Source organism: Anas acuta, chromosome 11, assembly GCF_963932015.1.
Source record: "Anas acuta chromosome 11, bAnaAcu1.1, whole genome shotgun sequence".
In the NCBI taxonomy this organism is placed as follows: Eukaryota; Metazoa; Chordata; class Aves; order Anseriformes; family Anatidae; genus Anas; species Anas acuta.
The window spans coordinates 16632132-16657780 of record NC_088989.1 but is presented as its reverse complement, the minus strand read 5'-3'; the positions used below and the strand labels follow the sequence as shown (position 1 = coordinate 16657780).

General features: G+C 38.7%; 1 protein-coding gene across 23 annotated transcripts in view; it reads right to left on the bottom strand.

Annotated features, from left to right (window-relative positions):
• ATP2B2 (ATPase plasma membrane Ca2+ transporting 2) overlaps window positions 1–25649 on the bottom strand; it is a 421948-nt gene that overhangs the window by 233906 nt on the left and 162393 nt on the right. The window contains exon 1 of one of the 23 annotated variants that reach the window (XM_068695125.1): window positions 14061–14084. The exons of 19 other annotated variants lie outside the window; for them this stretch is intronic. The gene's annotated coding sequence lies outside the window, so the exon portion shown is untranslated. Of the gene's footprint in view, window positions 1–6752; window positions 6956–7782; window positions 7914–7975; window positions 8222–14060; window positions 14085–25649 lie in introns of those variants that run through there. 3 more of the 23 variants (XM_068695121.1, XM_068695124.1, XM_068695123.1) reach the window with 3 other exon arrangements.

The window sequence follows — 25649 nt, the reverse complement described above, 5'->3', positions numbered from 1 at the left end:
CATCAAGCCCTGAGCAGGAGCCAAATACCCTGCAGAACAAAGAGTTTGCTGCCAAGCCTATATGGAAAGAGGGAGGTATACTGCATGGAAATCAGGCATATCATTGCTTCTGATGGGTTGCTTTCATGGCATTTTCAGCCATCTTATTCAATAATGCTGATTTAGCATTTCACCTTATCCTGCAGCAGTCTGCATAACAATTTCCCACTAAAGCATTACAGAGGTAACTAGTCCTGTTACAATGCAAATGCCCTCCTTGGCTAATGTGACAATCTACAGTGCACCTAAAACTGCACAGAATTCTTCTACAAATTTCCCAGGTTAACTCAATGAGTCATTATTAGGGATTCTTTTAAGTACGGTGCAGGGAGAAGCAATCACATATCTTTGTGAAAAAGAACACAGAAATCATTATTTCATCGCAATTGCATTTCACTGGTCCCTAAATATCAAACATCAGTTGACATATTTTTAGAACAACATGCAAAATCTTCATTATAATGCAAGAAGAGGAGAGGAACGCAGTAAGCATGCAGCATAAAATGAAACGGTCCTCCTCGGCCAGGACAAGCTTCTTCCTAAACCAGCTTACAAAGGACACAAATCAATGCTGCCTCCTGACATTCAGGATCACACATTCCCCAGGCAGGCTGGAACAGGTTATTGGGAACACTGCTGTCTTCTAATTACCTGTGTGACACAAAGGGTACTGTTCTGAAAGACAACCCATAATGGTAGCAGCACATTTTTATGGTGCTTCATCAGCATCAGATTTTTTCAAGGTTAGTTATGTGCTGAGGACAACTATTACAATATATTCATCGATCCTGCAAGACAAACAGCATATATTGCACATGCCAAAATAGGGCATACTGCTCTAAGTGTAACTCTTCTCAATACCCACGAGTGCACAGAAACCTGCTGCAACAAAGACTGGGGATGGTTATGTCTGCTCTCAGAAGGCAATGGCCCAAGGAGAAAAAGGAAAAGACAATAGGAATGAAGATCCCCACCAGCCCTAGCTGAGAAGTGTGCTACACTTGTAGGTGAAAAACAGCTTAAACTGAATAGCATAATGCAGCAGATAATTGGATCTACTGGGGAGGGGGGAGGGGGGGTACTTATGTCCAAAACTGAACTTCAGACTTTCAAGAACAAGTGTGCTTCTTGCTGGCTGGAGCTAGTATGAGCTGGTTGCAAATTTTGATAATGCCTGAATCCAGTAAGAGTGGCAAATTCAATTATTGAAGAGATGTGAGAGCACCACCAGTAGAGACAGACTGCATGCACAGACCAGTGGGATTGTGAAAACCAGGGATCTCAAGTTGCAGAAGGAGGAGAAGGCTCAGCAGAAGGGTTCCCCAGAGAAGTGGTCTGCAAGAAGAAGGGTGTCTGAGAAAAAATAAAATAAAATAAAAGGAAGAGTTGACGAAAAACCTGGAGGTGTGGGCAGGTCCTGGAGATCAGAGAGATGAGTGAAGACAAATGCCAGGGGATGCCCAGTTCAGCCTGTGTGAGATCAAGCAGGGTAAAACTCTCCTCTCCTTGCACCTCGAATACGTGCCAATACCCAGATCCCTGTGGGCTGCCATTTCCCATCTCACCCATGGCAACTGGCTGCCAGTACTCCAAGGTGCAGGACTACCCTCATGCTTCTTCATCTGCTGGATCAGCTTCAGTTAGCCTGCTGGCTTACGGAAAAACTTTGAGGCATTTCTATTTTCACATTTACCAAGAGACTTAAGACTGATTCTGTCTGACCTCATGTTTAGCGGTCAGTAGAAAATTCCCATTCCATTATAAATCAACAGTGGTACACAGAGGGACTGAGCTTCACCTAAAATACCTGGTAAACCAACCAGTGGTCAGTTTCAGCTGTGATGGCTGACTTGTGTCCAACAAGGTTGGTATTTTGTTATCATCAGTCTTTGGCTAGGGTGTGCAGAAGGAGGTAACCCTGATGGCATTTAAACACCAGCTCATCACAAGGTGAAGTGCAAAGTTTGCACTGAACTGGACTATGAAGCACAACTCAAATAAGAGCATGGAAGATAACTTATCATACCAAAGACAGCTCTTGGCTAAGAAAATCTCCTTAGAAGAGATGTATGTATGAGGAAAGCCATTTGCTTCAAACACGTAGCTATTTCCACAGGTCAGGAGCTGGGAAGGCCAGAGAACTGGGAAGAGAACTACCGAAGCTCCTCTTTGCCCAGCGTGTAACAGTTAAGCACCTCCTCATTTTGTGCAGTAGATTTCTCAGCAAGATTCAAAGCATATTGGACTGAAACTCATTTTATTTTTAATTCAATTCATATGGTTTTATTTTTAACTCACTTTAATTAAAATGCACTGAATGAAATTATCAATTGAAATTATTTCATCAGCTGTGAGTGTTCATTCTTTAGTATATATATTTTTTTTATTTTAGTACATTTTTTTTGTCCTCAAAAAAAGTTTATATACATACCATAGTGCATCTAGGCTGTAGATGCAAGGTATTGGACCTTAATAGCACATCTTTCACACTCTTAATTGTCAGTATATTCAGGGTGTTTACCATAATTTGGAATTTTTTATTTTTATTTTTTTGGAAACGCTTCAGTTCTGGGCTAACTCCTAAAATTGCAGTTCCATTTTAATCAAGGAACACTTGAGTGAAGGCATTTTGTCCTAAGCAATATTTGTCTCCTTATGGTTTTACCTTTGTTACTTCAGAAATTTGCTTCTTAACATACCAGTGTGCATTAGCAATCAAGAAAGAATACGGAACTATATCACAAGAAGGGTCATCTAGTGAAAAAAGAACACACCTAGGAGGTCTATTATCTACTGTCCAGTGACTGCTTGCAATGCAATAGTCAGGCATCTTCATCAATACCTGGATGATATCTGCACAAGTCTGCAGATGATACAAACGAGGGAGGAGTGGTTGGTGACACCAGATGGATGTGCTGCCTGTCAGAGGGACCTTGATGGGCTGGAGCACTGAGCCAGCAGGAAGCCCAGCAGAGGGAAGTGCAGAATTCTGTTCTGGGGGAGGAAAAGCTGCTTGCAGGGCTGAGAGGCTCCTGGTGGACACAAAGTTGACTGGGAGATGGAAACACATCCCTGCAGCAAAGAAAGCCAACAGCCTCCTGGGCTGCATCAGCCTCTTGGGCTGCATCAGCCAGCGCACTGCCAGCACGGCAAGGGAGCTGATCCTTCCCCTCTGCTCGGCAATGCTGACACATATCTGGGTTGCTGTGCCCAGTGCTGGGCTCCTGGTACAGGAGAGACATGGACTTCCCAGGGTGAGTCCAGTGAAGGGACACAGAGATGATGAAGAGACTTGAGCATCTTCAGTCTTGGCCAGTGGGACACTGAGAGGAAGCTGGGGCTGGCCAGCCTGGAGGAGAGAAGGCTCAGGGGGAACCTGATCAATTTGCTTAATTCCCTATGGGAAGGAGTAAAGAAAATGCTGCCAGACTCTTCTCAGTGGTGCCCAGTGAATGTTTGGTGTTGTGTTTTTTTTTTTTGGTTTGTTTTTTAAAAAAGGCAATGAGAGCTAACTGAGACAGGAAATTCTGACTGAATGTGAGAAAATCATGAGGGTGGTCAAACTGGAACAGGTTGTGGTGTCTCCATCCCTGCAGACATTTAAAACCAGACCAGGCTCAGCCCCGAGCAACCTGTTCTCATTGAACCTGCTTTGGGCAGGGTGGTTGGACATAATCATCTCCAGAGGAGATCATCTCCTCCCAACCTCAGCTGCTCTGATTCCCTGACTCTAAAATCGGTTAACTCCTCCACCTCTTTCACCTTCCACATCTGTGGGAGGAAGACAATAGGTAGAAATTGCACAAACTTACAAATAAATCACAATTATTTCTGCTGGGCCTCCTCTAGGACTTCTCTGATAGCCTGGTGCACAACCCTCATATGCTCTAACCATGCAATGGCTACTTTTAAACCATGAACCAATGCCAACAGGATGAACTTGTTCACATACCTGGTAGTACAAGGGAAAAACTTTGTAACTTGGTCACCATTTCTCAACTATGCAAAGTCTGATATTCAAGTGGACATCCCACAGCACTTTTTAGTCTTCATATTTAATTGACTTACAGTATTAGAAAGGAGTATGTCCTGTACTTTGCAGTAATGCCAGCGTCCTAGGACTACTTTTGTGTTACTGGGCTATTTTTAAATATGCTTAATTCCTAAACTTTTTGTTACAAATTGTTTTTTTTTCTTCATATGTGAATCTCTATTTTTAGTACACAAAATAAGATTTTATATTAAGAAAAATAACATAGAAAGCATGTTTTTTTCTCCCTAGACACAAATAAAAAACTGTAAAACTTCGATCACAAACCCCACGGCTCTTAAAATTGTACAATATGTTTATGCTTTGTATGGAAGGACATCATACTTTAAAATAAAAATTACTATAAAATGCTACTGATCATTTTCATTGTCTTTTACATGAAATTAAGGGTTAAAGGATTTTATGAAGTATATATATACTTGCATATAAAAAAGTACAGCATACAAAACATAGGCTATGTAGGAAGAAATACTGTTCCATTATGCAACCATTCCACTAAGGATATGGTATCATTGTATGCAATGTATATATAGGCAATATATAGGAATAAATTCTGTACGGTCTGACAGTATTGAGCATCCCTGCTGTGCACAATAAAGCCCTGGCAAGTTGAATCCAAGCTGAGATTTCCTAATCTCAAACACAACGCCTGGACTGCAGGTGCTGCAGAGGCAGCAGAACTATCCCGGTCACACAGATTTCTGTTGCTTGATTTGCAACCGAGCCATACTGCCAGGGAGCCTCCATTCAGAAGGGATTCATTGCTACCTTCCTGGCTCAGCAAGAAAAGAATCTTAATGAAAGCATGAGAGAGACTGTCTTAAGCTTTAGCAACACATTTTGGTATATGAATTAAGCAAAAAAAACCTCTCTAGAGCAGATGATTTAATCATAATCATCCTTAGCCTTTTTTAAAAAACCCTGTTTCAATTGGCTTATTTAAATCATACATAAATATGTAATTTTAATCATGATTTTTCTTCAGTTGATCAGATAATGTATAAGATAAGGTTAATGAATTTTTGTTCACTTTCAGCAATCAGCCAGAAAGGCATAGCAGTACTTGCTGAATTCCAGTGAACTGTAATATCCTTCTTTGTCTCCCCTTGAAAATGTAATGAAAAATCTGGCAGAAGCTAAGCTTATTCTCTACAAGGTTCCACGTTATGGTGAATCAAATAAACTGCTTTCTTCTCTTCAGAACATTATTTTAAGTCCAACCTGTGAAAGTATTTACATTTACAAAAAGGAGGTGGGTTCAATTTACAGAACTACCAGCTGCTGTAGTCCTACTGCAGTATAGTGAGGTTTTGGTGAATGTTAGAGATAGGTACAAGGTCATGACTTCTGTATTTATTTCAAAATGTAAGAAGGAATTATTACATACACAACTGACATTTGAAAATATGAACTGCAGAATGAAAAAAAAAAATAAGGTGAAAATACTAGTAACATTCTTATATATAAGCAAAATGTAAGTTCACATTTTCAGTATTCAGACCAGATTATTTTTTTTTTAATCATTAGAGAAATTTTTGCATCCCAAATTCTAGAGCATTAGAAAAGATAAGCCGTACATTTTACTAAGGGGGGAGAAGGAAAGAGGAAAAATAATCCTTTAAAACTGTTTCCTAGATACATTATATGAAATTTAAAAGAAAAATGCACTCACAAAAGTCACTTCATGGAAGCTCTTAAAAGAACTGTATGATACCTAGTTCAGCATTACCATGTCTTCTGTAACCTGTAATCCTACTGACAAGCATGAAACTCTCCTAAGCTGTGTCAATATACATGCATGAAGCCTTTTTATATATGCAGAAAGCATGAGAAATATCATTCAGCTTCCATTGTCAACAGAAAAAAAAATAAATAAAATAAAAGACCTTTTCTGTGATAATGCAAGCATATTTACCATTGATGTGCTGGGCCAAAAATCAATCCTCCACAGAAATGTAAAAAGAAAAATGAACAGGATGAGAATGGGGGGTAAAAAAAAAAAAAAAAAAGTAAAAAGCAGATATTCATGCTGCATTACTATACACAACTTATCTACCAGCCCTAATTTACTGCCTTATTCACAAACTTATTCATTTTACCAGCACTACAAGGAAAATATGAAACACTTCTTCACAGGTAGCAATTTTCATTAAAATGAGAGGAACAGGAACAAAGTAAAAGCTGTATGTGATCAAAGACCTGCTGGATACCTGAGTCAAACAGTTATTTCAGAGCAAGGTACAAGAGCTAGTCATGCATATGGATGACCTCTCACAAATTAAATGCTAATCGAGAATGCATCTCGACATAAAAAAATGTAGACTGTGAAGTAGATCTGTAATCTCCTTTTACTAAGCAAAGACTAACAAAAAGCCTTCATCATCAATTTCATACTGCATATATCTAATATTAACCACCAACCCCAGAAATAAAAGAACAGTTTTTTCCATTTTAAGCATGCCAGCTATCATTCAAACATCCTCATTTGTATAACATCTCTGCAATCCTTTAAGAGATTCCCTAACAGAACGTACTAAAGAGGTCAAATGACCAGAAGTCCTAGTAAGTATGCAGCACTTTGGATGTATGTGGATCGTAAAATGAGCAGTTTTACCCTGAAAGAATATGCATTGCATTCCCTTTTAGCAACTTCAATACTTACCTTCCAGAAGGTATGGAAAGCACAGGGCTAAGCATCTGCTCCTGGCTGCTCAAGTGCTCCAGGACTGCCTATGGCCATCATCTCATTAGTCCATGGAAACGACGTGCGATGCCCAAGCAGCTGCCCCAGCTTGTACAGGACAACTCCAAGTCAGTAAAGGGGAGGCTGGGGAAGAGCTCGACCGCTGCCCAGGACCGCTGGGCAGATGAGCTGCCAGCGCCGCAGGCAGGGATCAAACGCACAGAAGCTCCCTTTACATAATAGGAAATGACTCCTGTAATCTTATGTTTTCTGTTAAAGCACTGTATGGTTCATGAGCAGCCAAAAGCTTTTCCATGCAGCATGCAGGGATTTGGGGCTGATTTTTTTTTTTCCAGGTATGTATGTATCTGTAAGAATTACCAGTTACTGTACCAACACACCATAGAAAGCCTTTCCCCACCTTGCCACAGGAAACACTATGCATGCTTAAAAGAAATTACATAAAATTCCCTGTTCCTGTTACAGCATTTTCTAATCCATTTCAATAGAAAGGTACTGCACTACTTTTTTGTTGTTGTTTGTTAATCGGTGTGCCCTTTACTTTCAAGCATACACATCAAAAAAACTATAAGCAGCTCTAAAAATAAACCCAGTTGAGGATTACATATCTTCCTAATAAGAAATGTCTTTACCTCTCATAAGATCATATTAAAGTTAAAAACAAAGTCAAACTGCACTGCTCACATTTTAGTCTTTTCTGGACCTTAGAAAGAAGAAGAAGAAAAAAAAAAAAAAAAAGCACATCTAATTCTTACCAGCAATGCAATTCTTACCAGCAATGATAAAAGCAAAACCTCATCCACGTGTTCTCTTCACCACTAAATAACAGATTTAATCTAAATCAAGCCCATTTCTTTAAAAAAGACAACATCATACTGAATTTTTAGCCCACAAAAGCTTAGTGAATTATTTCTGATGCAAGAGTGCCTTTTAGCAATGCAGTTTCTGTTTGACCTTACAGAATAATCTACAGAAGTTGCAGCATTACCTTTCCAGAGATTCACAGGGCATGAACCAAAATCTAATGCATCACTCAGACCCAGTCTCCACACCATTTTCTCATCAGCTTGTGCCTTCATGAGAAGCAAATTGCCAAATAAACAAGCTCAGAACAGAAAGGGGAACAATTTTTTTTTCTTTTTTTTTTTTTTTATTCTCATGCTGTGGATGTCGCTACTTACTTGGCTAAGATATCATCACAAATCCAAAATGATTTCAATTACACAGCGGAGTAATCACCGTTCGGCATCTGTAAGGGATTGATAAGCGGAGCTACATTACCGGAGTCCCTCTGCAGACCGTACCACCCCGGCTGGCAGGTGGGGAGGCAGCCGAGCTTCCTGCCAGAGCATCTCGCTGCCAGGGCGCAGGAGGATGGTTGCCGCCTGCAGTTTCACATTGCTAAAGGAGGGAAGCAAGCAGCAGGCAGGGTAAGGGAGGAAAAGGTTTCTCTGAAAGAAAAAATGGACTGAACCACCATGTTGTTGTTTGTGATTTTAATACTTCCCTTGGGATAATGACAAAAACGGAAGATGGCAAGCTACCAGGAATATGCCACTTACTCAGAAACGGGAGAAACCTTCAAGGACAAGGACTGTCAAGTCCTATCACTCTCATTTGAGGAGGAAGGGAAGGTGGAGGGGAGGCTGTGTATGAAGGGGGCAAGGGGAGTGAGGGAAACAGCAAATCCAGTGCCCCCCTGCAGCAGACAGCAGGCTGCATCGGCTGGCTTGCCGAGCGTTGGAGTACCAAATGTTTCCTTAGCTTCGTTAACTAATTATAAATTAGGCAGCAAATGCAACAAACATGTCTCTCTCAGATTATTTCATAAGCACCTTTTTCAAAGACACAGCTCTCTTCCTCTCTTGTTCTCTTTCTGCTTATATAAGAACCAAGGTTAATTATAATGAAAACGTCAAAAAATTATTTCCAGGCTGTGATGTTTTTGTTGCACTTGTGTTTCTGTCATGCCTTCCAGAAATCTAAAACCCACACAGAAGAAGCATGCAAAAATGCCCTCATCTTTAATCTGATCTGGTCACATTAGCATACACTGTAAAGCCATACACATGCCACAGGAGCTTTGCCCCCCCACACCTTTTTTTTTTTTTTCTTTTTAAATATTAAAAACATAGCACTCTAATTCATGATAACAAGTCTTAGACTTTCTGAGAAACCAGGGCATTTTATTTTATTCCAAGCTGCTTACTATCTGTTTTGTGTTATTTCTTCAGAAATAAATAAATAAATAAATAAATCTACCTGATATTTTGAATTATTACATGAGTAGGATTCTGAAATGCCAAGGGCTGTATATTTCAATGGAACACCCTTTCATAGCTGTGCAAAAATTAATAAATAAATAAAATCCAAGCACTAAAAATAAAAGGGACATCAGTCCTTTTAAAAAATATATCTATGTAAAAGGGGTTATTTTTTTAAAGTCAATTTAAAGTAAATCATGGTCAGCACATGCACTGTGTTCCCAAACAGTGGCTTCAAATTCTGTACCTCAAACCATTCCATCCTGATAGTCACTGAACACAGAAAAATATACTGTTTTTCTTCAACTAGGCTTAAAACAGCATATAGAAAAGTTGTAAGCTTTTCCATAGTATCCTAGGACAGCAGTGGTTCGTGACTTCACTCTGTCTTGGACAGAATGGGCAACTGCAAGTAAGCATACCTCCCTGAGCACTAATAGGAGTAGCTGTGCTGATGCTCTGTCATCCTGCCTTACTCGCTGCTCAGAATATCAATTCAGCCAGTTAAACCAAAAGTCTGTACTGCACTGCACCAAAATGGAAGCTATTAAAAAAAAAAAAAAAAAAAAAAAAAAAAAAAAAAAAGCACCACAGCTAGGATCATTGATCAGGGAGTTTCATCTATGCTGATTTTTTTTTAAATGAAGTAAAATTTAAATTCCTACCAGGATCAATACAGATTTTTCTCCCGTGAAACTGCCTTTATCATTAGAAAGCTCCAGGCAATTATATGCATGTCAGGGCACTAGATGCAGTGACTTTGTGTTATATTAAGCACAGAGATGTGTCCCCTTTTTCTTAGCAAGTCTTTGGTACAAACTGCAGCTTTAAGGAGCACGGAGTGCAGATTTAAAACTGAATTCAGGCACTGAAAAAAAAAATAACAGGACAAAAAAAGTGCTATACTTGAGATGTGTTGTGCTTAGGTCCAGACCCAAAAATATTGGTGACCTCTCCTGCTCTGTCAAGAAAGCAGGAAGATACCAATGTAACCTGTAATTAATTATTAAGATACAAAAATTATTTTTCTGTACATGTTTTAAAGACAATTTGAAAAGTTCTAAAAGGTTGATTGACAGAGTAACAAAATAGATTAAAGAAGATTTTTTGAACTGTCCTTCCTAGATGAAGAGAGGAATAGCTTAAAAAAATTGAACACGGTATGGAACAAGTTTTTCTACATCTGGCTCTTGCCAGTCTGACTGAAGCTCATGGTCATGTGTGTCATAGTACAGAAACTTCAGCCTGGGTACAGAATCACCATGCCTAGATTGGTCTTGGTCAGGAAATACCCTAATCCTTGGTTGTGACTAATAGAGTAGAGGCAAGGGAATGAGAATGCAAAGAAAATAACAAAAATATGTTCAAAAAGAAAGAAAAATCTTAGTTTGAACATATTACTATGGACCCAACCCAAAGGAACAAGTTTTCACATGAATAGTCCCAGTGCATATTTAATGTAGGGCCTCAAAAGTATCACACCACGTAACGAGATGATCAAGCTATTTAAACTTTTTGCTAGGCTCACCAGTTTGGAGCCCATCTCCAGTGCTGTAGGCATTTTATTGCTAGTGTTGGTGCTACCTTCATCACAGCACTGCTACTCATCCCACTGCCACCTGTGCTACAGGAAGCTGGCCACCATGGCTGAGCACAACCTCAGAAGATGTGTTCAAGGCCAGGTTGGATGGGACTTTGAGCAACCTGGTCTACTGGGAGGTGTCCCTGCCCATGGCATGGGGGTTGGAACTGGATGGTCTTTAAGGTCCCTTCCAATCCAACCCATTCTACGGTTCTGTGGTAAGATGCACTTTCAGGAGTAAGAATTGACCTCCTGTGTCACGGCACCATGCACAACACTGGGAGCTTGCCTTGTTTTTAAATAGAGAATGCAAAGTCATGTTATATTTGTCCTTACCTAGAGCAACTCTGTGCACACCCTGCAGAGGTGCTACACATCCTTTCTTCTAATGCAATGTCAGGGCTCAGTGTGTGCTCACTACCCTTCAAGTTACAGAACAGGGAACACCTGCTAGGCATCACTAGTACCTTACAACCAAAGCTAAAACCAGCAATTCCACCCCACAAAATAAGCTATTAAGTAGCACCAATATTAAAAGGTTGTTTTTATTTATATTTTTTTAACACACAACTGTGAAATAAAGTAGCATTTTCCAATTTGCTTGGCTTTCAGCATTTCCAACTCAAAATGGCTACGATGTTAGCAGGCACTTTTTCTTGATCTCATTATAAAATTTAATAGCAAAGCATTGCAAAACAACAAAACATCTGAACAGTGCCTCTCCTGAAATGAAAATTTGTCAGCATGTCCTCATGCCTATTAAAGCGTCCAGTGGCATATTATTTAGCTCTGACAGTAGAACAATTTAACACCTTAACTTGGGGGCAAGTAGCGGAAATGGAGCAGAAAAAGAGCAGAAAATTTGAAAGAAAAATAGAAAGATGTTTCTCAGGACTAACCTTAAAAAACACCACCACAATGCTTATGGGATGTGAAAGGAAGGAGACTTTAGCTATTGAGCTTGAATATGACCTGAGAAATTACTTCTCCAGTAAAACCTCAACTGGCAATTCAGAAAATAGCCAGAGACAAAAGAAAGATTCTACCTAATTTCTTTAGAGAAAATGTCAGTCCAGATGTGCTGGAGACAGACGTCATGAGCACCTTTCAAGGTCTTTATGAGATAATTAATGACAGGAAATGCAGGAACATAATTTTAATTCCTCTTTCAGGATCTTGGGGACCAAGACCTCCTTTTAAGTGAGGCTGTCCAATCAAAGGAATAGCACTGGAAATCAGCAGCAGATTTCTAATATTTTTCTAATCACAACCCAGATACTTAAACTAGAACAGCAGACTGGCAGCCTTTCATATTTTTAAACCTCATTTGCTACATTTTAAAAACAGGAATTAAATCTGTTTTCAGACTCGGTATTTCTCCAGTTTTGTAACATTCTGCAGTAATATTTCTGCAAAGAAACAGCTTGCATTTCCAAACTGCGCAAACATGTTGTTATCCCAGGAAGCAACATGACCTAATAAAAGAAGTAGAGGAGAGGGACCTCAGAACACCCAAATTCAAGGACTTGCCCTGCAGTTTCTTGACTATGGGATGTTAGTAGGTCACTTAATCCCACTGTGCTTCAATTTCTCTAACTATAAAATAAGTATACGCACTAGTAACAAATTACTGCAGTTATCGGTTGCTTGACTTGTTAACCCTTTCCTGTCTTTGAGAGTAGGGTATTTGACATACCTAAGTGTACTCTCTGAGGCAACGAAGGTTAGGAGGTAAGCAGCACATATTTAAAACATTGCTTTTATTGTACCAATTACTTTTATGACTGATAAACTACTGTGTTCCATAGCAGCTCACTTTCCACATCAGAATCCCAGTTTTCTCATACCCGAAAGCAGACCTACCCGAACGCCACCACTGTGGTTACCTCCTCTTTCCTCCAACCTCTGCCATCTGATATCCATCAATACAAACATTTCTTCTTCCTTTCCCTACCATCCATGCCCACAAAGAACAGATGTGCTACAAGGTTGGGCTAGCATCACCATCCCCTTCCCTGCTACAGCATTCGTGCTCTGATAACTAAACCAGGGTGACCCGAATGAGAAGAGCCCTTTCAAAAAAGAATCAGGCCCTTTCAAAAAGAATAAAACCCAAGGAAAGCAGTCTACTTGAAGTAGCATTAATGAGTCTGAGCTTCCTAATAAAGTTCAAGTAAACCTGGCTCACTGCCTAACCACAGCAATGACAGAGTTCCCAACAGAGCAGCATCTTTAGTTTCTCCTCCAAAGAAGTGATATGTATTTGCCAAAGTAAGAATCTGCAACTGCAACATATGATACAGCTACAGCAAAATCCACAGCTGAAATCAGCTCCTTCGTGATCTGAACAGTCTAAGATGTCCCCCAAAAATATGAAAACGGTATTACACAAGTATTGCACCTCTTTCTTAGTTTAAGACAGAATCTTCTTTATCACATGCATATGAGAAAAACTATTTTTTACATGCTCAGAACAAATCATAACCAATAAAGTAGCCTAACAGCAGCACTAAAGAACAACCCGAGAGTGACACAGGTTTTAGGAACTGAAGAATGAGATATTCAATATGCTTAGGAATCACCCCTTCAATTTAGTCTGTATTTCAACCCTGTAAGTGTACTGGTGGGCACACTTTGAAACAGGAGTTGTGCCAAATGTCTTCTGTCTTTTGTTTTGTTTTTTTTTATTTGGTTGTTTTTTTTTGTCTCAGTGGAGATTACAGGCCCTCACAGGCACTGGTAGGGTACTGACAGTTTAATTTCAAATGATAGGATCCTACAATTTAAAAAAAAAAAAAAAAAAAGTACATTAGTTTGTATAAGCCTACAGATTTCAAGCAGTCTACCCTTCAGAGATGTTCATAAATAGGGTTGAAATTTTGTACATACAGATAGCTTACATGGATCCACATCTCTGTTTCACCAAATCTCATCTTCCAGAGAGCACAGATAAGTTTAGAACAAGAATGTTGGTTCAGTAGCTTCTCCTGGAATCACTGATACAAAATACTACAACAACTTTCCAAAGGTTGTTTTTCTTTCTTACTGGCTAATGCTTTGTACAGGAAACCATTCACCTTCAATTGGAAAAGCATATTCAAAGTCAGAATGCATTTGAAAGAGCATCCTTTACAGTGAAACTGCCTATGCCTATGACATGGATATCAATCTCAAGTTAAGTACCACCTTTATATAGCTAGGTCTCACTATAACCTTGGATTGCTCCTATAAAAAGGAAACTGACATATTTAAATTAATTGTTACACAGTCATATTTCCGACAGCTTGGACACTAATAAAGAATAGCAGAGAATTAAAGTATAAATATGACCTGTTAATAATATTAATTAAAAAAAAATGCATACTTCTCAAGACATTCTCTAAGCCTACATTCTTCAATATATGCATTTTTCATACATACCTTGATATCCTTACTGTAAATCTCAGACTGACACAGTAACTACTGTCGTAGTGTTTTCCAAAACTATATCAACAACCGAAGCCTGTACTAGCATTATTTAATGTGGTACTCTAGTAAAAGCAAATGATTAACATAAATTGAAATAACAGTGGGACAAGGTTCAATCATTCTCAACAATTAGAAAGAGATAAAATTTTAGCAAGCTATTAAATGAGGGCTTTCAATAGCTCAGCAAATAACAGAATGAGTATACATTTTTTCTAGAAATAAATCACCTTGAAGGAATGATTTCTGTTCTGTTTGTTGTGGCATTGTTTTGTTTCATTTTCCCCAATATAACAAGATAAAAGTCTATGTATAGCTTATTGGGTAAGGCAACCTGACCTGTTAAGCTTTGTTAAGCCGCACATATCTGCCCTGTTCCGCAAGTGCCAGTAATTATCCTGCGTGGCGACGTGCGCACCCACACAGCCTTCAGGGCAAGCACGAGCCCCGTGCCAGGTACCACGCAGCCACCCAGCCTCCTGACATGGTTGGCCCCACGTCTTCTGCACCGTCAGTCTCCCCTTTCCATGGCCACAGACGTCAATTTAAAGATATGTGGCTCTTGATGTTCCTCGGCATGGGAAGAGGGAACTGGAGCCTGCCTGCTGCATAAATCACTCCCAGCCTCCGATGTCCATCCCCATATCACAGCCTTCTGCCTTGGGCAAACAGCTCAGTGTGTGGCAGCCGGCATCTGCAGGGCTCCCTGGCTAGCAAGGGCAGCCTCTGCCTCACTTTCTGTGCTCACTCACAGACTGGCTCCTATGGCTTGAAGAGCTTTACTGCTATGGGCTGGAACTTGTCAGAACATTTTCAACTGGTCCCATTCTTCATGACATGGGGTTTGACAGAAGGGCTACCATGCAGCCAAAACAGAAACAAGGTATTAACACCAACACATTGGTCATTCTGCTGCCACTAGAGCTCTCCCATAAAACCCATGCCAGGAATTCAAACTAGTAAAGAGTCATGCCCCAGACTGAAATTATCTTGACAGCCATTTGTAATTTTGTATATTAAAACACTACTATGAGATTTTATTCATAGTTATATGGGGATTTGAAATAAGTGTTTGAATTCTTTAGCAAAAGGATTTATTTTCTTAGCCTTACAAAAAGGAAGATTAAAGAATTATTGGAATGCATATAATAATACATATTTATTCATAAACATAATTTATATAAATATATTTGTTCATATTATTAAATATATATTAACCAAATATCAGATCAAAATCTTATTGTATATGAAATAAAAATATATTGTTAATGAAGATGTTAGCTTGGCTTCTAGACTGAACAGTGTTATAAAGAACCATTAGCTGTTTCTTAATCCCAGACACAGGAACATGAAATAATAGCTATCATAATTTTGCCAGAATTTCAGCACTTTCTGACATACAGCACATGCAGCAACAATGCCTAGGGGCTTGCCAAGGCATAAATGTTATTCTAGAATAAAGTGGACTATCTAGTACAGGCAAACTCTACATGTGAAGAAAAATGTTATTGTAGAAAAAAAATGCACGATATCTAGTCTAGAATAACCCCACATCCAAACACGATTCATACGTTTCTTTTTCCTTTTTCTTCAATTTTGTTCCAGAGACGGAGAATAAATGTGTCCTCACACTAATCTACTCCCAAGTATCTGCATGTATAGGCAAGCCATATGCATGGTTTCTTGTTTTTGCTGACCTGACAAATGCTTACATTGTACAAATGTCATCTTCAACATTTTCTAAAAGACCTTATTCACCAGGTAGCAACAGGAAGCAGAACTGAACAGGGACTTCAGTGAGAAGTTAAATGGTATCTGGCAAACCGGCAATGTGACTACATACAGAAATATTTTCTAGTATTTCCTTAAATGAAATAATCCTTCAAAGTATGCACTATTATAATAATCTTCCACCAGAAACATTCATGTGCTGCAGATAACTACATTCCTAGTTAACCGAAAAGTTCTGAAAGACAAAAAAATATATATCCTTCTGCTTGGTCATAAATGGGTCAAGAAAAGATTTACAGGCAAACAAAGCAAGCTAGGATTTCCTCTGCCCCCCAGAGATGCTCTAAAGCAGCCAGGCAATACAATCCTGAACCAAAAGACCAGAAAGGATGAACCAAGAAGCACTTTTATTGCTTATAAGCTATGGTGGAACCCATCCATGTTTAGCCAACCAGTGAGCACAGGCTACAAGGTTTGAATGTTTTGTGTACTAGATTTTAACTACCTTTTCTCAGATGCAGATTTGTTGCTCTGTCCTTCACTCAATACATAAATAAATAAACATTTACAAACTATGAATATGTTTGTAGTGAAGGAAGAAAACAACAACTCATTCTGAGCACAAAAAACAGGTAATGTTATTTTGCACAGGAAAAAGAGGCTAATGATATATTTCACTGTGGGTCATTTGACAGCTCATGTCTAAGTCTCAGAGAGGACTACAGAGACCACACGTGTCCCAGGACAGCACGTGAATTCAGGAACCCAGAACTGAAGGCCTTGTCCAGAACGTGGCCACCAGGATGACTAACACATCACTGTAACCCTTTTCCAGAGCTAATACACAGACACAATTTCTTAGTAAGGTTTTTGCTGCAAATAAATCTGTTGGATGTCTTAGAGTCCAGCAATAAAACTGCAGACCATAGCGATGAAATCCCTGCAGCCTCTGCCTATTCCAGGCTTGCATAAGCTACCATTATTCTTGTTCTCTGGCATATGCCCTTTCCCGGTGGATACATGAAGTTCATGCTAACATCTGAATCTCTATAAACGTACAAAGAATGGATGGATATCAAAAAACAAATTATTAATAAATAAATACTAATGCCTCACTGGAAGGTTAAGAGAAGAAATAGACAAAGTGCATTTAAGTCATGTCTCCAGAAAAGGGAACAAGGGGAAAAAAAGTCTCAAGCACTTGTAAACCAGTCAAAGCAACCAAAAGCCTCATTCTTTCCCCCTTCTTAAACCTTCAGAAGGTATTTTATGCATGGACTGTTAAGGGTCTGATAAATTTAAGACCATTAAGCATTCATCTGCCATTTCAGCTTAGTAATTTAGGAAGTGTCCTGTACTGTCAGATAAGCAGCTGCTACTCAAATTCTACTTTAAATAGCATTGCTTCTTATAAATTCATATATTTAGAAGGACTCCTTAATAATCTCTTTAGACAAATAGTTATTCTTTTAATACAGCATTGTCCTGCAAAGATAAACTGCATTCCATTTTGTACTTTTTGTTGACTTGTTGTCTAAAGCAGACATTCCAGTCTCTAAAATTAAACATCTTATAGAGTTACTTACAAAAGATCAAGAAAAAAAGATAATAAATAATGCATACACTTATATAAATTTTCAAACACTGAAACTATGTGTAAGGTTAGGATTAAGACCTGTATTTCCTGAATGTAGAACAGTGGCCAAAGTGATGTCAAAGATGTTAGCTGACCTTGAGGATAAAGAAAATTTTGCAGTCCTCCATCATGTACTTAACTTAGTTCACTAAAGACATCTAAATGTTCTGTGCTTACATACCATAAAATTATAAAATCTGTGTTAAACACAGATATTCCATATTAATTATATTTAATACTCCTAACTTCGATTTGTGGAGAGGAAAATTAGGTTTCCTGAGAGCTGCTGTAGCTTCCAAACATCATCTTATTCACAAGCAACAAAAATGCTTACAGCGTTATGTTTAGATAAAGTAGTAATGAGAACTCTCGGCATATTATTTGTAAAATGAAATCCCATGGAGTTTTGTTTTTTTCCTCTTGGCATTTCATTAATCCTATCTCAGGAACAACAACAAGGGAAGATCATAGCACAGGTAAGAAAAAATAATAATATATATAATAAAATACAGTTCAGAATTCTATGTTCCCCATATCTGAAATGCTGGAAGTTGTGTGAATATAACTTTGGTGAATGGGGAGAGAAGACTCAAATACAAGCCTCACGAAAACACCAAGATGACATATAGTGGCCACGGCTTTCAAATAATTAATTCTCTAAAGAAACATCTAAATGCTAAGCTCAAATATCCTCTAAAAAAGGCAACGATTTCTCAAACACATCTTATGTAAGCTGAGTGTTAGCCTTTGATTTTTTCTTGTTTTATGAAAATCCTGGGGTCCCCCTTAATTAATGATCACACACAACACTTTGTGTACTCAATACTGGCAGCAGTCCATGCTGCCACCTGAAGTGTTTGCTTTCATTTGCTAGGGCATTTAGTTGTCGTGTTTTAGCTGACTACACTGAACCAGCCTTCAAGAGCTCTAAATTGTTTTAGAGCTGCCCAAGAGGTCGCTCTCCAGCAACCCGATCCGTCTTCCATTCAGTGTACTCAGCAAAGCAAGTAACAACACCTTCAGTTCCCAAAAGCAATTTAATTTGCTATAAAGAAGAAAACAGACCGTACGCTTAACTGGAAAAAAAAAAAAAAAAAAAAAGTCATAGCAGCTTTACATGATACTCTACAGGAACACAGTTCAATCTGGTTACCTGTTATTCAAGCTAATAATATACAGCATTCTAGATCCTAAATCTACAAAGTCTGCAGTGTCCTAAGGAATTTTTCTGAAAAGCAAGTGGTAATCCCTTGTTGTCAGCAACATCACTTTATAGCTAGGTGTCCTATGCATGTGAAAGCCAGAAATATACTTACCATATCAGATTTGCAGCCACTCTCTACAATGGTACCTGAAGTCCTTCCACTGATGCTAGTAGAAAGCAAAGCACTCCATATAATCCAGTACAGTTTCCAAGAAAATGTACTGATATGAAAAAGTTTGTTTGTTATTAAGAGCAGCCATTTACTGTGTCTATCCTCTACTATCCTCTAAAATAGTTGGGAAAATATATCTGTGACATCGTTCCCTTCTCTACTTCCTCCCAGTAAAATTACAAAAAAAAAAAAAAAAAAAAAACAACTGACATATGAAAAAAGAATTTCATTTTACATCACTTACTTTCTCCCAATCTAAACTAGAAATAAATAGAATTACACAGAAGTAAACCAAGTCTACAGTCAAGGTAGACTAGTAAGTCTATTATTAAGAAGCAGAATAAGTTGATTTCCTTTCAAATAGGAAAATATTTCAAATAGTTTGAAGTTAGGCATTTGTAAGCTAATGGAAGAAACCCAGTGCACTGGCAGGAAGAATATTGGCTTGCAGTTCTAATTAGTGCTATAGAGCTGACTGATAAAACTAGAGACCGCTGTTAAACCATGTGGCCAAGGAACCTTTCCATTTTACACTGTATTCTAAAAGTTTAAAATGCATTACATTGCTAAAATAAATAAATAAATAAATAAAAATAAAAATAAAGAAGCTACAGATCTGTTGTAAACAGTCTTTTATGTTCCATCAATAATATCCACATCTATCTTTTATTCCTAGATAGCTAGGTACAAAAGCACAAAAATGATTGTTACTGACTTTTCCTACTGTTTATACACAAAGTACTGATGATTCTACTCTGCCCGGAGGGAACGGATAGTTTCCAAGTTGAAGCTGTGGGCCTCTTACAGGAAAAGATGCATAAAAAGATAAAACCACAGTTTGCAGAGAACACTGTTGGAATCTACCTGAAATCTTTCAATATGGTATTTAAGGAATCTGGGGAAAAACATGAATCATACAAATTAGAGACATAACAGCAATAAAATAATGATCTACACCACAATATTCACTTTATACAGTTTTTGGGTGCTATGCTTTCAGGAAGGTAAAAATAATAATTACCACAAACAAAAGGGCAGACATCCTGAAATCACAGCCTATAAAGAGCAAAATTACCTCACTTGTAACAAAATCTGGTTTCTTTTCTCCTGTTTTATAAGGAAGCATAAGCATCTGATTTACTCAGGCAACATGAATACTAAAAGTGATTGCAATGGAGTTACATTAGTAAAATGTGCTACGTGCGTTTGCAGTATCAGCATGAGAAAGTAAGCTAGTGATTTCAATCTTAATGAAAGAACTGCGTAACTAGAACAAGGAAACAAAAGTCTGGCACTGAAGTTTTTCTATCCCCAGGAGCACCAATCCAGGGAATAATACTAAAACACAACAAGTGACTTGCGCAATAATTGTCCTCTTGGCACTCAGCAAGAAGAACGCAAAAATTTGCCAATGGACATACAAAACACTGTCAAGTTGAATTACAATATATTTACAAATATTTAGTGATAACTTTCATAGTTGTTCAGATTTATTTTTAAAGACTTGAGACCTCAAGATAGTAAGAAGATAAAGCATCAACCTTTATGACTAATCTCACTCTGGATTTTCAAACCAATCACCAACCTTTTGTAAATAGGGTCCTGAATGAAATCAGGAATCGCTTGAAGTTCATACAGAGCCAGCGGCTTGATATTCAGCACTTCTCTGTAGACAAGAAAACAGTAAGACTCAGATCCCTTGCTCCCTTCCCCTCTCACTCTACACTTCATCTGTAAATAACCATTTCTACATTTATACGCTCTAATATGATCCCTATGGAGATCTCTCCCAGATCTCCTACACACACCTTACATAAAATGTTGCCTCTCTCTTCATCACCACACAATCATCTCAAGCTCAACAAGACTACAGAGATGTATATTTAGCTGTAAAAGAATGAAAGTTAGCACAGCTTATGTTCAGTTATATCATCCTGAAAAATACTTGAGTGAAGTACTGAGCAATTAGTTTGTGCTGAACTTCGTGCTGTCTCAATTACATTGTTCAAGCCAGATACTTAAAACTAGGTTTGACAGTTCTACCTGAAAGCAACATAGACATGTCTCTTCAGAAAAGATCTTAATCCATCCAATGTCCCCCCCTCTGTTTGCACCTTCAGTCCCAGCTGCCTACCACCAAGATCTATGACCAGGAAACTTCCAATTTTGAGCTCAGTCTTACTCCTCACATTGAAACTACTTCCAAGATACCAGTCTAAATACTACCTCAAGCAAAGTGCTTCCTCTCCTTCCAGCTAAAACATTAACTGAGGCTCTCTTGAGCTCCAAAGCTCACACATGCACATGGACTCCAAATTCTGCACCGCACCTAAAGAAGCAGGGGCTCATACTTCTCAGTCATTTGGGATGGAGGTAGAGGATCTTTGTTTAATAGCTTTTCAAGGAAAACTTCCCAACTTGCGTATCACAGACACTGCAGACAAAACCACAAAACATGCAGATAAGTATCCCAGATTCATAATCCACTAAAGAAAGGAAGTCACAATATTTCCTACAGTTAACATTTCTTTACAGTGCCTATGATGAAAGAAAAGATTTCTAGGTAGAAGGGTGACCATGCTCTAACAGCATTAGCCCAGGACTAGGAGGATCTAGATTTAATTTCAACATTCATCACAAACTCTCCCTGTAACCTTCACCAAGTGATTTAGTTTCACCATGTCTTTTCCTCTCTCTAAATAAGGTAGATTATCTCCCAAATGTACAGTTCAGACAAACAGAAGGTTGCTAAATACTCAGCCTTTCAATAATTAAGGTCTGTCATAGACAGATGCAATCTACAGCAGAAATATAAAATAAATATTAAGTAACCAAACCACTAAATAATTTTATTATACTCTATTTCATTGAACATATTATATTGTTCAGAGGTATAAACTCTACTTCCGTGCTTTCCCAAACATAACTTCTTACAGGTGAGGACGACTACAGACCTTTTTCAGGGGATATTAAAAATCACATCACCAAACTACTTTCTCTTATTTTCATAGAAGAGAAAAGCCTCAAAACTGTTCAGGGGGCATTACCCCATTGTTTAACCTACACACACTCTGGTCATCCCTCAGGACATAAGCTTACCAGGCATGAAAGTCAATCCAAGACTGAGGTCTGACACAACTGCAGCCCCAGCTAGCCCAGCTCTTCTGTCATTTCCTAATCTCTTCAGATATAGAACTGAACAGTAACTCATTACTTAGATTTCAAGTAGCATCACTGTAAAAAGAAAACCTCTCTAGAGTGCACACAATTCATGGGTTAAGTGAAAATTGTCACACCTAGAGCATCTCCTCAAAACCTTACGCAGGCACAACACTTCTGGAACTCTGTAAAAGCCTCCAGCATCAGAGGTGTTTGGTTTTTTGTTTGTTTGTTTGTTTTGTGTGTGTGCATGTGTTTTCTTCTAGCACCACCTTTTTAAATTTCTGGTTCTGTCTTCAGCTATGTGCTCCTGCTTTCAAACATCGATCTGAGGAGTTTATTTTACTTATATGCCCACTATTTAAACATGAAAACCATCACTAACAGCCCTACCTTCAGTTAGCTCATGAACTAACAGTGGTAGTAAGAGCTCACCCTCTGCACCTCCAGAAGAGGTTCTCATCTTGCTCCACAAGACTCCCAACACGATGCTGCGTTGCTGCCCACAGCCAACAAGGCAGGGGGGGCTTTGCACCAGTAGGGTCCTGTGCAGGACGATAGTGGGAAACAGCAATCAGGTTGCAGAGAGAGCAGCTCCCTTGCAACAGCAGCAAATGAGGCCAAACCACCCAGCAGAGGAACAGCCTGCATGAAGGCATTGAATTTGTGCAGACGGAACTGGGAGCTGCCATTTCTGCACACTACTTTGAAGTGTACCACTAGTGACGTTAGTATCACGGTTTAGAAACCTCTGCTCCATAAACATAAAACTCCTCCAGAAAAGATGAGCAACGGACCTATTAAACATTTTGAACTGAAAATTACATAGAATACACTGAACTGCCAGTGCCCAGACTGCTGCTGTCATTGCATTTTTCTGCAGAACTAAGAACTTGCAGCCTAAGGTACGTGGCCTTTTATTTGTTAAGACAACTATCCAGATAGGAAACCTTTTGCTTCTGGCTGCGGGAGTCTGCTTAAACGCAGCAAAAGATAGAAGCAAGGAATTTTAATCTCAGTCACTTGTTTCAAAGGAATGCTAAATAGGAAGCAGAAGAAAATGTAAAAGCTTTGAGAAATCTTTCAGCACAGATTTCAGCAGAAATATCCAGATTGTGTGCTTAGCAAGCACAACTGGAAATCCTCAGTAATTAGAGATGGGACGTGGGGGGAATTCTGTCCCCCACCACAAACCACAACCATCCCAATCTTTCCAGTGTGGCAACGTTACCTATTTCCTAGCAGCTTGTTCTATTTTCTCTCTTTCACCTTTGTAAACAACATTTAGATCACAGCAGGTAGATAGGATACTCTCTCTTCTACAAAAAAAAAAAAAAAAAAAAAAAAAAAAAAAAGCAGACATTGCTAGATACAACAGTTGGTTACTTGGGATGTATTTATTATCTTTTCCCTTTCTGATACCATTTCTCCATCTTGTACTGGGTTTCCTCACTGGGTGCACAGGTAGCATCCAAGTGAATGTGACATTAACCATGAAAAACTTCTGTTCCCTCTTTTCCTTTCAGTTAACCTCTGCACTGTTGTTTCTTTTCGTCAGTCCTGCCTGGTAAGATGACAAATTCATGCCCGTATAACAGAGGTATGAGTGGTTGTTGCCAGGTGACCAGCAAATAACTGATAAGGGTTCAATTAGCCAAATCTTCTCACAGGTATAGGAATATTACGGAAGTTACCAAGAAAAAAAAAAAAAAAAAAGGAAAAAAAATGCATTCTGGTTCAAGGTCCTCTTTTTATTTGGATTTAATTCCATTGTTACTTTGATTGCAGTTTTCCTTCCTTTCCCTGCTACACAGAAAGTGAATATCCATGTTTTCTTCTCCAGTGGCTGGTTTGCAACCCCCGTTTCCTTACTTAGCCACTCTGCAGCGTGTAGCTTTGACAGGCTCACAGCCCCGTTCTGCTAGGAGCTACCATGCTAAACCTGCTGACGTCAGGTGAAATTAGGTCAGCATGAAAGTGCTAGTGAAGGGGAATAAAATCCTGGATCTCATTTCTCTCCTTGAAACAGCAACCACACATCAGGGGCATTATTTTCCATTTTCCATCCTGTATGGTTGCGGTAATTTGGATTCTCTTCTACTTAGCTGAGCAAGAGTGGAGGAGGAGAAGGAGGAGGTGGAGGAGGAAAAGGTACTAATCTCTTTAGAAAGCAGCACTTGACACCAAGTGTGTAGGTGATAATGACTACTTCTAGGGAACTGACATAATACCAAGCATTTACAGTATAGTGAAACTTTGCTCTAAGAGGAGCGAAGGTCCACTGAAGCAATTAATTCATGATTTTTTTTCCATCACACCACAAGAGAGCTACAATATAATTAACTCTAAAGTGACTCTACAGTTGTTTATACATCCACAGTGAGAAATAGCTGCAATACAGCATCCCAGTTGCTTGTCCAGAAAGCACAAAGAAGGTGCAGTTCACCTTTCTACTCTCCAAGACTGAAAATTTCAGCTATTATACTGAAAATAGAATGAGTGAATGCACGCTCTTCCATGCAGAAAGAAAAATAAATAAATGAATAAACACTAAATTACATGGGGCAAGTAGCAAACACGTAAGAAGCAAATTTTAAATGAATCACAATAACATGAATGTTCCCCAGCTCCCCACAAATCTCCTTTTCATAATTAAGCTAAAACTGCCCTAACAGAGGGAAAGAAAGCTGCAATAGCTTTATTTACATATAAACAGTTATGCAACTGTAAACATAAGTCATGCATGTGAGGTAATGGAGAAACCATCAACACAGTTATTGACTATACTTTAGATCTCCATTTCAAGTGTCAATTACAGTCTCTTCCACCTTCTTACATATTATTCTCTACGAGGACTACCTTGTGCCATCCCTACTTCAAATACACTAAAGAGTGTCCCAGTCTTTTTTTTTTGTTGTTGTTGTTGCTGTTTTAAAGCCCGAGCAAAGGCATATTTGTACAACGTGTGCTTAAGCTATAGTACAAAACTAAAAATTAACTAGGAACACACAACTTTGTACAGCCTACCATAAAATGCCACTCATGGTGCAGCAATACTAATTGAACCATGTCCTCTTTTGAAACCTACAAATGTTTGCTGGAGAATTGTATATTTCACCACAGCTGATCTCAGCCTAAGGTTTGCCAAGTAAAAATACTAATGCAAGGCTCTTTGCTAAAGCCTGGCTTGTTTTGAGGTAGAATTTTCCTCTAATCCTGCTTATTTTACTGTTCAAATATTGCTCTTGCCCAAGATATTGGCCTCTATTCTTTACTCCCAACTTGGATGTCTACGTTCTTATTGTACTATTGTGTTATTTGGCACATGAAGAATGAGGTTAAGTGGTAAATGATTACCTTATCTTTGCAAGATGAATTAGGCCTAGGCACAAAGGTGCCAAAAGTAATTATCGTATTAGATGTGGCAACATAAGAATCACAAAGTTAACCTCTGCGCAGCTATTGCACATTGAGCTGTGCATTTGCTTATGTTCATCAAGTTTCTGCGCACTCAGATTTCTCATTCATACATGACAAATAAACCTCGTCATCCACATTAATGTCTCTGTGAAGGTCACATAGCTCACTTATCCACGAGAAGTCTTGTGTTGCAAAATCTGTGGGGGATTTGTTTAAACTGAT